Source organism: Prionailurus bengalensis, chromosome B3, assembly GCF_016509475.1.
Source record: "Prionailurus bengalensis isolate Pbe53 chromosome B3, Fcat_Pben_1.1_paternal_pri, whole genome shotgun sequence".
NCBI classification, from domain to species: Eukaryota; Metazoa; Chordata; class Mammalia; order Carnivora; family Felidae; genus Prionailurus; species Prionailurus bengalensis.
The window spans coordinates 77,044,496-77,058,164 of NC_057355.1; the positions used below are offsets into that span (position 1 = coordinate 77,044,496).

Here is a 13,669-nt window from a genome sequence, read left to right on the forward strand (position 1 = left end):
CAATGCTGGTCCTGCAGAATAATATGAAAACCCCTCCCTTTGAGAAACAAACATTCAAACAGAGATAATAAGTATCTATAAGATACTTTATGCAATGAAGGTGATTTCTAAATAAACTAAATAAATGTTCCAAATATACACTTTAACTGAAATACCAATATTTTCCTTTATTTTTGATTATACAAGTAATACATGTTCATAAAATTCATAGAATACATAAGTATATTCAATAAAAATGAAAGTTTCCATCTAATTCCCTTTTCCAAATAACATACGTTGAACTATTTTAAAGTATAAGATTCATTTGGTTAAAAACTGAATCTATTAAGTTGCTAAACTTACATCATCCACAGAAGGTCTAATATATAACAACTCTGTATAATTGAAAATTATATCCTCAGATATGCACAACAGGTATTGTTTGCACTTTTCACCAAAACAGTATATAAAGCATATGGTCTATTCTGTCAAATATATTAACTTCAGTTATTAAGATAAATGAGATGAAGCAATACTTACAATTACACTGTTTGTAGAAAATTCAAAAGAACCAATTCTAGCAAATCAAATATTACATATACTGATAAAATACCTTCTTGCTAAAGATACATAAGTACATTATATTATGTCTAAACTATATTCTTTAAAATATTAATGTTTACTTCTTTAGTGCTTTGATTGCTGAAAGAAGTATTAAGTCTAAGTAAGAGGGAAAATCTCATTAAAAAGTTAGTTTTTGGTAATATTTAAATGCATTCCACTGTGAATGTAAAGCTTAGTTTTTAAAAATTTACCAGATGCCTCTATGATGAACAGGTTGTTGGGAATTTTATTTATTCTCAATAAGTTTATTTCAAAACAGCGAGGTAATTCCACTAACAATTAGAGACAGTTAAAAATCTTTGTAGGAAATCAGACCTCTTCTTTTGACTCTAAAATACCATCACTCGGCATTTAATTAACACAAATAATATTCTAACTAGAACAAAGTCACTTGCACCAAAAAATCTTGGTTACACAATGTAAGGTACATTCTATATACATAGAATTCTACCCCTGAGTTAAACAGAAAACACGTAAATAAAGGGTCTGTAGAAATAATTTCTTCCACCCACCTCATTTTACAAGTAAGTAAACTGTGGCCCAGAGAGGCTTTTATCTGCTTTCATTGAGAATCTATAGGCATAGAGATGTATACAAACATCATTTAAATTATGATGTAAGTTAAAGTTACCTAAAACAAATGACACTATATTTCATAAAATTAAGACTCTGTGAAGACTAAGAGATCCTAATTTCTTACCAGAGAAATGTCTACAGATGCACACACACACAAAAATAGATAGTAAGTCATATTATTGACTAGAAATTTTGCAAAACAATGAAATATAACAATCCATATCATATTGTTTAACAATAGACACAGGAGCTTCTAATGTTATTTTCCTATCCTATAAGGCATAAACATACCAAACTATTATTAAAGATAGCACTCTGGTAAACAGCTTTTACAAAAGGAAAAAGAAAATCATTAAATAATGAAATGGAAGAGAAAGACTAAAATACATTAAGTGAAATTTGAAATATTTACTGTTTCTTCTCTCCCAAGCTTTGTTTCAATACACTAAAAAAAACAAAAAAAAAATCAAACTCAAAGCTTCTAAAACAAAAAATCAAAACTAGGTTCATTATAAACTGGCTTTGTTGCAAAGCTTTCACCACAAGAATGAAAGTATTACAACTAAAACATAAAACACTATAAGGAAAGCTAATTAGGATGTTCCTGTTGAATTTTAAGTTGATTTGCTACTTTAAGAATACAGTTCTAAGATCTTATATAATATTGGTTTGGTTATCTGAAAATATTTAAAAACAAATTGATTCTTTTAAGCTTCATTAAAGTGAAGTATTTATGAAAGCACTTTAGTTTCATATGCTTTTAGAATAAAATAATTGCCAAGGAGTGCATCTATAGGTTTGTTATTCATTTCAGTACCAATCACAAATTAGATGACGTTAAAATAAAATTTAGAGCCAGGGAGAGCAGCACTAAGTTTAACTGACCTCAATACATTTTTAAATGATGCTTCCCAGTTATTTGTTATTCTCTCTTATTGGGTTTTCCAGTCTAGGACGGGTACACAAGAAACTTACAGTCTATGTAGTACTCCTAGTCAGTTTCACTCTGCAGATGGCACAGTGGAGAAATACCTTCTGTACAGGACCATGTACAATTTCTTCTGCAGCTGTCAGCACCTAGGGGAAAGTGCGCTGTTAAACAGTTGCTGCGTTCCACCTCAGAAGTGGCTGCAATTCGGTGGTGGGTGAAGTGACTCCTGTACATATATACAGGGATGAAAAGTACTATAGAAAATGAAAATATTTAACAACAAAAGTGGCTGTCTAAAAACTGTGCCACAGCAAAACAAAATACATCATTCAGTCACAAGAGCCCTACACAGATGGGCTACCGTTCATTTAAAAATTCGATGTTAAGAATGATTGAAGGAAAAAGTAGAAATACAATTATTCATACAACATAACTGTAAGTCAATGTTAAAACACATACGTAGAAAAATTAAACCCAAACACTGTATACAGTTTTATAACATTACTTTTATAGTAATTTACCTAAAACCAAGCAAATATATACAGTAAGATACTTCATTATGTTTAGCTAATTTAATGCTTTTACTTTAGATGACAATTCAAGGGGGAAAAAACAAAGGAGGTGAGATATCAGAATTGAAGCATCAGTGACATGAAAATATATTTAAAAGTAAGGAAACCCATTCTGAAATTCTAAATTACTTTATATTTAAAAACCAATGTTATGAAATAACTAGTCCTCAACAATTAGCAATGGTTAAATTATTTTTCATATAATGGACCTTTAAAAGCAATCTCATGTAAAATAACAACTTTTCTTCTCCAAAGTCTCAAAGAGTTATAAATAAATACAGTCTTCATCCTTAGCCCACATATCAATGAGTTAACTAAGTGTACAATAACTTTAGTTCATTAATAAGGAAAACTATTACCATCCTACTTTTACTACAACACCCTTTCTATGTAATTTATATTTGATGGAATTACAAGATCAAGAAAAGATTATTCTCTGAGAAATATCACTGAATCAATCATGAAGCTGGAAGGCACTACTTTTCTAATTTCTTATCTCTAGGCAGAGCTACTCTGTTTACCCTGAAGAAGTAACAGTTCACATTACTTCAAAATACGCACATACAGTCATGAAACAGAATGAGGGTGCTCTGAAGCAAAGTCCAACAAATGTGACCATTAAAAAGTGTCCCATCCATCAAACTTCTGAATCTCACTTGCCATAACAGCATTTATGTATTTATTTTGGTATATACCTAGTAGAGTTAGAGATAGTTGATAATTTCCTTTCAGCTTCTTCAAATTCTTTCTAGAATAAGGCACAGTGCAAACAAATATTACCTTCCTAAAGTGATAAGAGGTAGTAGAGGAAGAAAAAAATACAGAGTTTATCAGTTTCTTTATTAAAAGAAGACATAGATCAGAGATTCCATTGTGGGGTCCATGTATGTGACTTAGGTAATCTAGAAATTCTGCAAAATTGCATGCTAAAAATAAAGACCTATTATAGGGGACCACATTTGTCTAGGGCGAACAGGCCGTAAGCTTTTGTGAGGTTCTCAAAAGGTTCTGTGACTCCCCTCCAAAATTTAAGGAACTACTGATAAGTGGTTTGAAGATACCCAATTGAGTAGGTGGAAGTAATCACTTAAACTAAATGTCTAACTCTCAACAGCTGTTCCTTCTTTTTTTTTTTTTTTTTTTTTTTACTGAAAAACAGACACAGAGATGTTCCAACAACCAAATGAAATAATTCACATAAACACACGGTACAATACCTGACCTAAAATTATCAGTAATAGCAATAATTGTTCAAAAAAGCTATATCAAACAACCAGAACTTCCTTATAGGGTCTCATCTTTGTTTATTGCTACATAACTTATTAGTTTTATTTAGCTAAGTCTTCTGCTTTTATTTAGCTGTATCTTCTGAAAGAGACCAACATTGCAAACTATACATTTCTATACTATTTTAGATGCAAAATTGCTAAATACAAGTTTTGAGACACTGCTATGTACTCCTATAGTCTACATTTCCCAAAAGACCACACTGATCCCTTCTATGACACTGTACTTATTTTGAACAGGCTCAGATATGGAAAATATTTAGAGCTTCAATTGTCTACATAAAATAATTTCATTTCCTTTGTCAGTCCCTCCTTTAATTCACACACATAATAATATACAAACAAAAAAATCTAAATTTGAAGAACCGATCAAGGGACCATATTTTCTGAAAGGTTATACTACAAGCAATACTCTTAATTTCGTAAATTATTTTCCCTATTCCTTTCAGTTTGTCTTGTGAAGGTAATGATTCAATATACATTCATACATGCACAGCCTTTAAAAAGAATCTGTGAGTTACAACATCTGTAGATTAGCCATACCTTTGAAATAAATTCCACATTACAAAGAACATTACAAAAGAGTGTTTATGGTGCTCTTCAAGACTGTAGCAACTTTTTAAATACTCATCAAAAATGACAAATGAACTCTCACCATGTATTAAAGGTACCCAGCGAAGAAAATGAAAGAGTTTGCTTATATATATATGTACACACACACACACACACACACACACACACACACACACCACACACTTGGCTCCCAACCACTTCAAATGTAAAGAACTTTTTCCAGAGCCTTCTCATGATAGGAGTTACGTTTTATGTATTCACACACTAATAAAATACATAGCAGTAAGATAAAAAGGGGAAAGCCTTTACATAAAGGTATAGGAGTAAGAGAGAAGCATATGAAAGCATTCAGAATACTGCAATGAAAAGGATATTAGTAGAACATAGAGTACATGCACAGGTCAGTGAGAAGGACAACAGCCACAGGTCCAATTAGGCTCAGGAATTTTAAAATATTTTATTCCAAAGGGTGGCAACTTGAGAAGCATTTAACAAAAATCACTCTAGCAGCAGCATGGAAGACCAACTAGAGGCGTGGATGGTTCAACTGGGATGAGAACACTGGGAATATATAATTAGGATTTTAAAAAATCTATAAAAAACAAAAGTATACTACTATGTAAAAACACTAGAAGACTAAAAATTGTGAGATAAGCCAAAGCTATTTCTAAAGTTTGAGTATAGATACTAGCATTCCTTCATTTATTCACTCAACAAAAAAAATTGAGTTTCCTATGAGTCAGGTTCCATTTAAGACACTAGGTAAAGCACTGAACAAAGGAGCCAATGAACTTTCAAAGATTTCATGCTAATGAGAGAGATGGATAATAAACTATTAAATTATAATAAAATGTATGGAAATGACTCAGGTATAAAACAAAAGGAAAGCAAGTTATAGTAACAAACTAACAAATATACTATTTTAACAAAGTAGTCAGAGAAAACCTAAGGAAGCAGCAGTATATGAACAAAGAATGAAATGACAGGAGTCCACAGACTATCTGGGGTAAGAACACTACACACAAAGAACAATAAGAGCAAAGTCCTGTGACAGGAGCAAGTGATCAAAATTTTAACCTGGTGTCAGATCACACAGAAACTTGCAGACCATAATAAGGACTTTGGACTTTTTTAAAAAAACTCTTAGAGAAAACCACTGCAATATTTTGACTGGTGGAGTAATATCACTTGTTTAATCTTTTGTAAGGATCATACTAGTTGCTGTGGTTGAACTGATCGTAGCCAGCAAGAATGGAAATCACCTTATCCACACTTTGGCTTTCTGTAGTTTCAGTTACCTGTGGTCAATGCTGTCTAGAAGCAGATGATCCTCCTTCTAACGTATCCTCAGAAGATTAATACTAGCCTAATGCTACAACACAATGCCTGTCATTAACCTTATTTCATCTCATTCACATAAGCATTTTATCATCTCACATCACCAGACAGCTGAGCGCAGTACAATATTTTGAGAGACAGACCACAGTCACATAACTTTATTACAGTATATAATCTTATTATTAGTTATTGTTGTTAATTTCTTACCATGTCTAATTTATAAATTAAACTTTGTCATAGCTATGCATGTACAGGAAAAAACACTATACATAGCGTTCATTACTGTCTGTGGTTTCAGGCATCCACTGGGGGGGGGGGTGGTTTAGACATACACTCTGCATTGATACTACAGTACCAGCGAGACTATGATAAAATTTACGTAACAATATGAGGTGGGATTGATAATTAGAACTCAAGACTAAGAACAAAAAATCATCAATCAAGTATTTAACATTCAGAAGTCAGAGATCAAACGTGAGAACCAACTACTCCTTCATAACTGAAACATGTTTACCTTCCCCAATTCTTTGTTATCCCAAACTGCCCACCCTTGTCTCATTTTGAGTGAGTCAACCAACTTGAGAGTTTCCTTCAATGACTTAATGTAGTTGGACAGTGCTGTTGTCCAAGAATCTAAACCCAGTATGACGGGGTCCAAAAGACTGGCAAGAAGGAAGACAGTTATCTTTCAGCTGGACTTCTGCTTGCATGTATGCTTGCTTATCATCCCATGCTCTCTCCGCTTTGGTAGACTTATCTGAGGGGAGGGGAAAAAAGACTCAAAGTTGGAAAGCAGGGTAAAGAGAACCACTGTAATGGCAAAGAGTGTCTTGACTGTGAAAGTAGCTGAACTTGAGCCTCCAGACAATGGGGATCCCAGCAGCCAGAGGCTGTGAGTATCCTCGAGAGGTAGAAACTGAAAAAAAGTAGAAGACAAGCCAGAACTGGATGGAACTTGACACACCAAAAATATCTCACCTCCAAAACAAGTTTTACAGTAAGTGATGCATCAGAAAATCAGTATTTTTGTCTCTTTCCCGGACAGAAAGCATTAAGGTCTAGTCAGTATTCAGCAGAGGAGAAAAAGAAAACTAAAGTTCTCCTACTTAAGTAGGAGATCTTTCCATCTCTCCTTTAGGTACCAGAACCCAGGGGGAGAAATAGGAATAAAAACGAAAAAGCAGCTCACTCTCCACTCACTGGAGTGAACAGACTGAATGACTAGATTCAACTTTTCCACACTCCAATCTCTTAGAAAAGCCAAGTGGCAATGAGCAGAAGGGAAAAAGCTGAGTTTTAAATTGGGCTGTGAGGTTAAAAATTCAAACTAGTCAGATAAACAGACTTTACCAGATTAAAGTCAGATTAAACTCTTTTCCTAAAGTGTCCAAAAAGCTATTTTTCTTGAGATAAGTAAAGAAATAAATAAATCACTTGACCAATCATAAACAAAAGTGCCACATGAGAAAAAAAAAGCCATTCTATCTCCATTTAATTCCCCATCTTGATTCATACCATATTATCAAATGGTTAGCACCAAAGAGCTACTAAGTGCTTCTGACTTTCCATCTAAAATACTACATGAATGTCAGGCTAAATGCCTGCATTATCAGTCTTACTTCTTATTCTTAAAGAACAACTGGTAATAATATAACTACAGACATTTTGTCAGGAATTCCTTAGATTTCTCCCTTATATAAAACTTAAAGAAGCATTCTGAACATTTATGAATAATATAGGTCTTATTCCAAAAACTAACAAATAGCTTGTATACAAGCTAAAAAGTAAAATCTCCTAAATAGGATGCTACACTTAAAAGCCTGCAGAACAAAAAGGTCTAGCAAAGGAAAAAGCAAAAAAGAAAGAAAAAAAAACAGGTTAGAATATTTATTGTTCTAAAGGAACACTTTCAATATTCACAATGAAGTAATCTAAAACACAATTTTAAAGAATATTCCGCTCTCATAGTTAGTAACTTAGAAATTTCCCTCAAACTGAATCACACTCTTTCAAGTCATTTAATACTTAAATTAATATTTAATGGGAATTCCCTAAAAACTCAGATATATCCTTTAAAATAAATTAAAGAGTATCAGTATTTTACATGGCTAAATTATGCATAACCTTATCTCTGTTTAAATGTCACATTTTTAGAGAATTCAGGATCCTATTACATTGATGTTATTTTACAACAGTTTATGTAAAGTCCCCATTCATTTTATAATCATTCATCATCCTAAATTATTCCATGCATACTCGACATATATTTTATCAGTCCTTCTCAGAGATACAACATAATGAAAAGAAAATATGAGTCAAAATTACAAAACTGAGTTCTCTAATTTTACCTTTTTTTCTAACCTCTTTTTAAAAGGCTGTAAGAATAAATAATGTAAGTTATAAATTAAATTGGAAAGTAAGGAAAATCATACAAACTCAAGTCATCCACACTCACATGTTAATTCACTGTTAGTGAGGGCGCACCTGGGTGGTTCAGTCAGTTAAGGTCCTGACTCTGGATTCCAGCTCAGGTCATCATCTCATAGTTCGTAAGATCGAGACCTGTGTCAGGCTCCTTGCTGTTAGCGCAGAGTCTGCTTGGGGTTCTCTATCTCCCTCTCTCTCTGCACCATTCCTGCTCATGCTCGTGCTCTCTCTCTCTCTCTCTTTCTCTCTCTCTCTCTAAAATTAAAAAAATAAAATAAAATAAAAAAGCAGAAAACAAAAAACGTTAAGGGCACCTGGGTGTTTCAGTAGATTAAGTGTCTGTCTTCAGCTTGGGTCATGATCTCACGGTTTGAGGGTTTGAGTCTTGCATCAGGCTCTGCACCGACAGCTCAGAGCTTGGAACCTACTTCAGATTCTCTGCTTCAGATTCTGTGTCCCCCTATCTCTGTGCCCCTCCTCCACTTGTGCCTCCCCCTCTGCCTCTCTCACTTGTGCCCTATCTCTCTCAAAAATTAACGAACATTTAAAAATAAATGTTAGCCAGACTGTCAACACAATGTTAAAGGAGAAGAACACAGTTGGAGGCTGATACTACAGGACTTCAAGACTTACTATGAATCCACAGTAATCAAGACAATGTGGTATTAGTGAAAGAACAGACAAATCGATCAATGAAAAGGAACAGATATAAATGCAAAAAAATGTAATCAACTGATCTTTGACAATGAGGCAAATTCAGTGAAAAAAATCAATGAAAAAAGGATAATTTTTCAACAAAGGATGCTGAAAAAAAAGAATACACATTCAAAAAAAAAGAATCTGGATGCAGATAAAACTTTCACAAAAATTAGTTCAAAATGAATCAAAGACAAAGCTACAACATTCCTCTAAAGTATAACATAGAAAAATATCGTAATGACTTTGGGACTGACAGTGACTTTTAAGACAACACCAAACCATAATCTACATAAGAAAAAAACTAAGTTAGAATTTATTAAAATTAAAAACTGCACTGCAAAAAAAAAAACAAAACACTGTTAAGAATTGAAAAACAAGCCACAGATGGGGAAAAATGTGCAAAACACATATCCAAATATACAAAGAAAGAATATACAAAGAACCTTAAAAACTACCAGTGAGAAAACAACAAAAAAATGGGCAAAAAATCTGATGCATACCTCATCAAGAAGATAAGCTGATGGCACGTAAGCATATGAAAAGATGCTGAATATCATATATTTATTAGCTTCGTAGGGCTGCCATAACAAAGTACCACAAACTGGATAGCTTAAGCAAGAGAAACTAATTTCTCACAATTTCGAGGCTAGAAGTCCAAAATCAAGGTGTTAGCAGAGTTCGTTCCTTCTGAGGGCTATGAAGGAAGGATTCAGATTCCAGGCCTCACTCCTTGGCTATAGATGACAGTCTTCATGTGTCCATGGAATTCTTCCTGTATGCATATCACTGCGTCCAAAATTCCCCCTTTTTATAAGGACACTAGCCATAATGGATTAGGACCCAATCTAATAATTTTACTTTAATTTGATTAATTCTATTAAGACCCTACCTCCAAATAAAACCACATACTGAGGTACTAGGGTCAAGACTTCAACATATGAAATTGGGTGGGGGACATAATTCAGTTCATAACAGTATTTCATTAGGGAATTACAAATTTAAAAAAACAGTGAGATACTACTACACACCTATAACAATGGCTAAAATCCAAAACACCGACAAATGCTAACTAGGATGTAGAACAAAAGAAACTTTTATTCATTGCTGGTGGAATGAAAAGTGGTACAGCTATTTTTGAAAATGTTTGCAATTTCTTTCAAACAAAATATACTCTTACCACATGATCCAGCAATCACACTCCTCAGTATTTACACAAATGGGGTTGAAAACTCAGGTCCACACAAAAGTCCACACATAAATATTTATAGATTTCTTCATAATTGCAAAAACTTAGAAGCAACCAAGATGTTCTTCAACAGGTGAATGAATTAACAAACTGTGGTATATCCATATTACAGAATATTATTCAGTGATAAAAAGAAATGAGCTATCATGGCACCAAGAGACATAAAAAACCTTAAACCTATATTGCGAAATGAAAAAAGCCAATCTTTATGATTCCAAATATATGACATTCTGGAAAAGGCAAAACCATAAAGATAGTAAAACGATGAGTGACTAACAGAAATGCATGGGGACAGGAGAGATGAACAGGTGGAACACAGGGGGGATACTTAGAAATTGTTCCACATGATTCTGTAACGATGGATATATGTCACTATATGTTTGTAAAATCACAAAGCGTGAATTCTAATGTAAAATATGGGGGTGCCTGGGTGGCTCAGTCAGTTAAGCAGCAGACTTCGGCTCAGTTCATGATCTCAAGGTTCGTAGGTTGGAGCTCCACATTGGGCTCTGTGCTGACAGCAGAGCCTAGAGTCTGCTTCGGGTTCTGTGTATCCTTCTCTCTCTGCCCCTTTCCTACTCACAGTCTCTCTCTGTCTCTCAACAAATGAATAAAAACATTAAAAAATTTTAATATAAACTATGGACTTCAGTTATTAATGTATCAATATTGGTACATCAACTTTAACAATTGTACTACATTATTGCAAGATGTTAATAAAAGGGGCAACAGTGTTCTGGAGGTACAGGAAAAGGAGGGGCAAAAAAGGGTAAATGGCAACTCCTTGAACTTTCCATTAAATATTTCTGCAAGCCTAAAACTGGTCTACAAACTGAAGTTTGTTAATTAAAAAAGAAAACTGGTTGTTATATTAAGATATCAAGAAGTAAAAGGTTTAGAATAATTACATAAAAATAGAAATAGGTCTAGAAATCTAGATGTAAATGATAATATTGTTTTTTCAGCAATTGTCATGAAAGTAAATTATGCAAGAGACACATTATGTCTAATTTTAAAATACGGTGACTTGAGTGCAATGCAGGTAGAGAAACAATGGTAACACTGTTATGATGGCTGATATACAAATGAGTTTATGGAGGTAAACTTTTTTGTTCCACATTTTTTCAATGACATTCTTTTGTGAAGCTATTTTTTTATAGTCTTACCAAAATATATTTTCATTCTGAAGCTTCTTTTTCAAGCTATTGCACTTGAAATGGAACACAGTGAAGGAGCATAATAAGCACTTCCCGTTCAAAGTAAGAAATAAATTTAAACATACAGCTAACCAAACTTGCTTTCGTCACATGCAAGTAACATTTCCAGTTTGTAGGATCACAGTACACATTAAGTTATGTTTATAAAGGTAATTTATACCATAAAACTCAATAAAACTGTAATCTATATATAGAAAAGCTGTATCTGGGAAACAAGGTTTAAATAGGCCAAGAGATTTTGTTAGGTTTAATGTGCTATTTTAATTTCAGAAACCCAGATAATGCTATGGATATAACAGTACCAAGAGTTTAAGGTTATATTTTTAAAAATATTCACGCTATACTTTAATCATTCTAAAATTCCCTTGCCTAACTGATGATATTAGGATGGAACTAGGTGATATTGTCTCAGCAAACTGAAATAGAAAACTCCTGATCAAAAGAATGCAAGGATAAGTTTTTCTTCCCTGCCTACATATTATAGGTCTTACCCAGATGCAACAGAAAATTTATATGGACCAGGAAATTTTAAATTAACTATGAGATTAATTTTCACCAAGAGAGGGAAATAGTTTTCTACTCTTTGAGGTCAAAATTATATATATGTACTTTTCTAAAGTGTATAGATCTGTAGATCTATGTACATCTCTGTGCAATCATTTTTGATTTATCTTTAAATATGCTTCAGTACCATTTATGACTCTAATGCATCTTTTGTAAAATAACAACCATCAATTTTAGGAAAATATGAAATACCCTACTAGCTGTGTTAAAGAGAATAATTAGATAAAATCTGGTTTGCATCCAACAATGTGGAATTAATCTTACGCTTATCATTTATTGAATACTCTACTGTTTCCATAATTCTGGAAAGTATACTGAACACCCATTTTTAAAAATATGGGATAACTATAAATTTTAATACCATTTTTATATTATGTAGACAGGCTTATATTTGAGACTCTCTTATCATCAATTGCTGTCGACATTTTCAAATCTAAATATCCATGAATGATATCCAAGAGATCATATACCAAATATGTACTTTATAATGACATTTAAAATAAAACCCACTTTTTCATGACTCTGAGACCATCCCCTAATTTAAGGATGCTAAAAATGTACATGAGTCTCTCAGAATTCCTTATAATGTCTATAATGTATTTTATCATATTTAATAATACATGTCCTTAAATAATAATTTATCAAATAAAAAAGAATGAGTGTTATAGTTTCCTGTCACAGAGTTATAGGAATATATTGAAATCATTCATTGTAATAATTTAGTAAAACTTTATTGAATAATATAAATTTGTTATCTATGCCATGTAAAAACATAGTGTAGACTCTAGCAACAAAGTGATGATCTATAACTTCCTGAGGCTTTTTGGAGATAAAACTCAAGTAAAATCAGTCTTTGCCCAATTCATATAAAATTAGATTAAGGGATAAAACTACCTAATTTTGACATTTTATCTAAGTTTTAATATTTGATAGCTCCCTGCTAATTGCCTATACTAGAATATTCTATTAGCATAACATGGTAGTTATGAGAACAGACCTTAGGGGCAAGCTATGAGCAAATCCCATCTTTGCCTTTAATTTTACAGGTAAAAAATCATTTACATATATAACAAATATGCATATATTTGCATATGTATATATACATACATACATTTCCAAGTAATATAATTAATGTGTCTCCATATACTTATGGATATGTATATATGCACGTGTGCGCGCGCACACACACACACACACAACTTACATACACATATATATGTACCATGCATACATATATGCTTTGAGCAAATCCCTTTATGTCACAGGATTACTGTGTGGACTAATTCCATTAAAATATAGAAAGCATATAGTTATAACTGTTCCTGGCTCACATTAAGTTCTATATAATTATTAGCTATTATTATTATCACTGCTGCTGCTCTACTAATGTTAAGTTTAAGCACTATACCAGTGCTCCCGGTGTTCTGAAGAACACAATGATTTACACGTGTTCTATCACTTAAATAAGCTGAATAAGTTTGGGGACTACTGCCACTGCAAAAGGAAAAAAGCATGGAATTTTGAAACATACTTGGGATTTTTAGAGAGAGTAGATGAAGGACTGAGGGCAGGGAGTATCTCTTGTCACAAAAAGCTTTGAACTGTCTTGAATTTAAAACCTATTTGCATGCCATATG

At 32.9% G+C, this 13,669-nt stretch overlaps 1 protein-coding gene across 5 annotated transcripts in view; it reads right to left on the minus strand.

Moving 5' to 3' along the window:
* The window catches only part of NOVA1 (NOVA alternative splicing regulator 1), a 150,502-nt gene that overhangs the window by 98,673 nt on the left and 38,160 nt on the right, over nt 1-13,669 (minus strand). The window contains exon 2 of one of the 5 annotated variants that reach the window (XM_043555951.1): nt 2,155-2,256. The exons of the other annotated variants lie outside the window; for them this stretch is intronic. The gene's annotated coding sequence lies outside the window, so the exon portion shown is untranslated. The remainder of the gene's footprint in view (nt 1-2,154; nt 2,257-13,669) is intronic. 5 annotated transcript variants of the gene reach the window in all.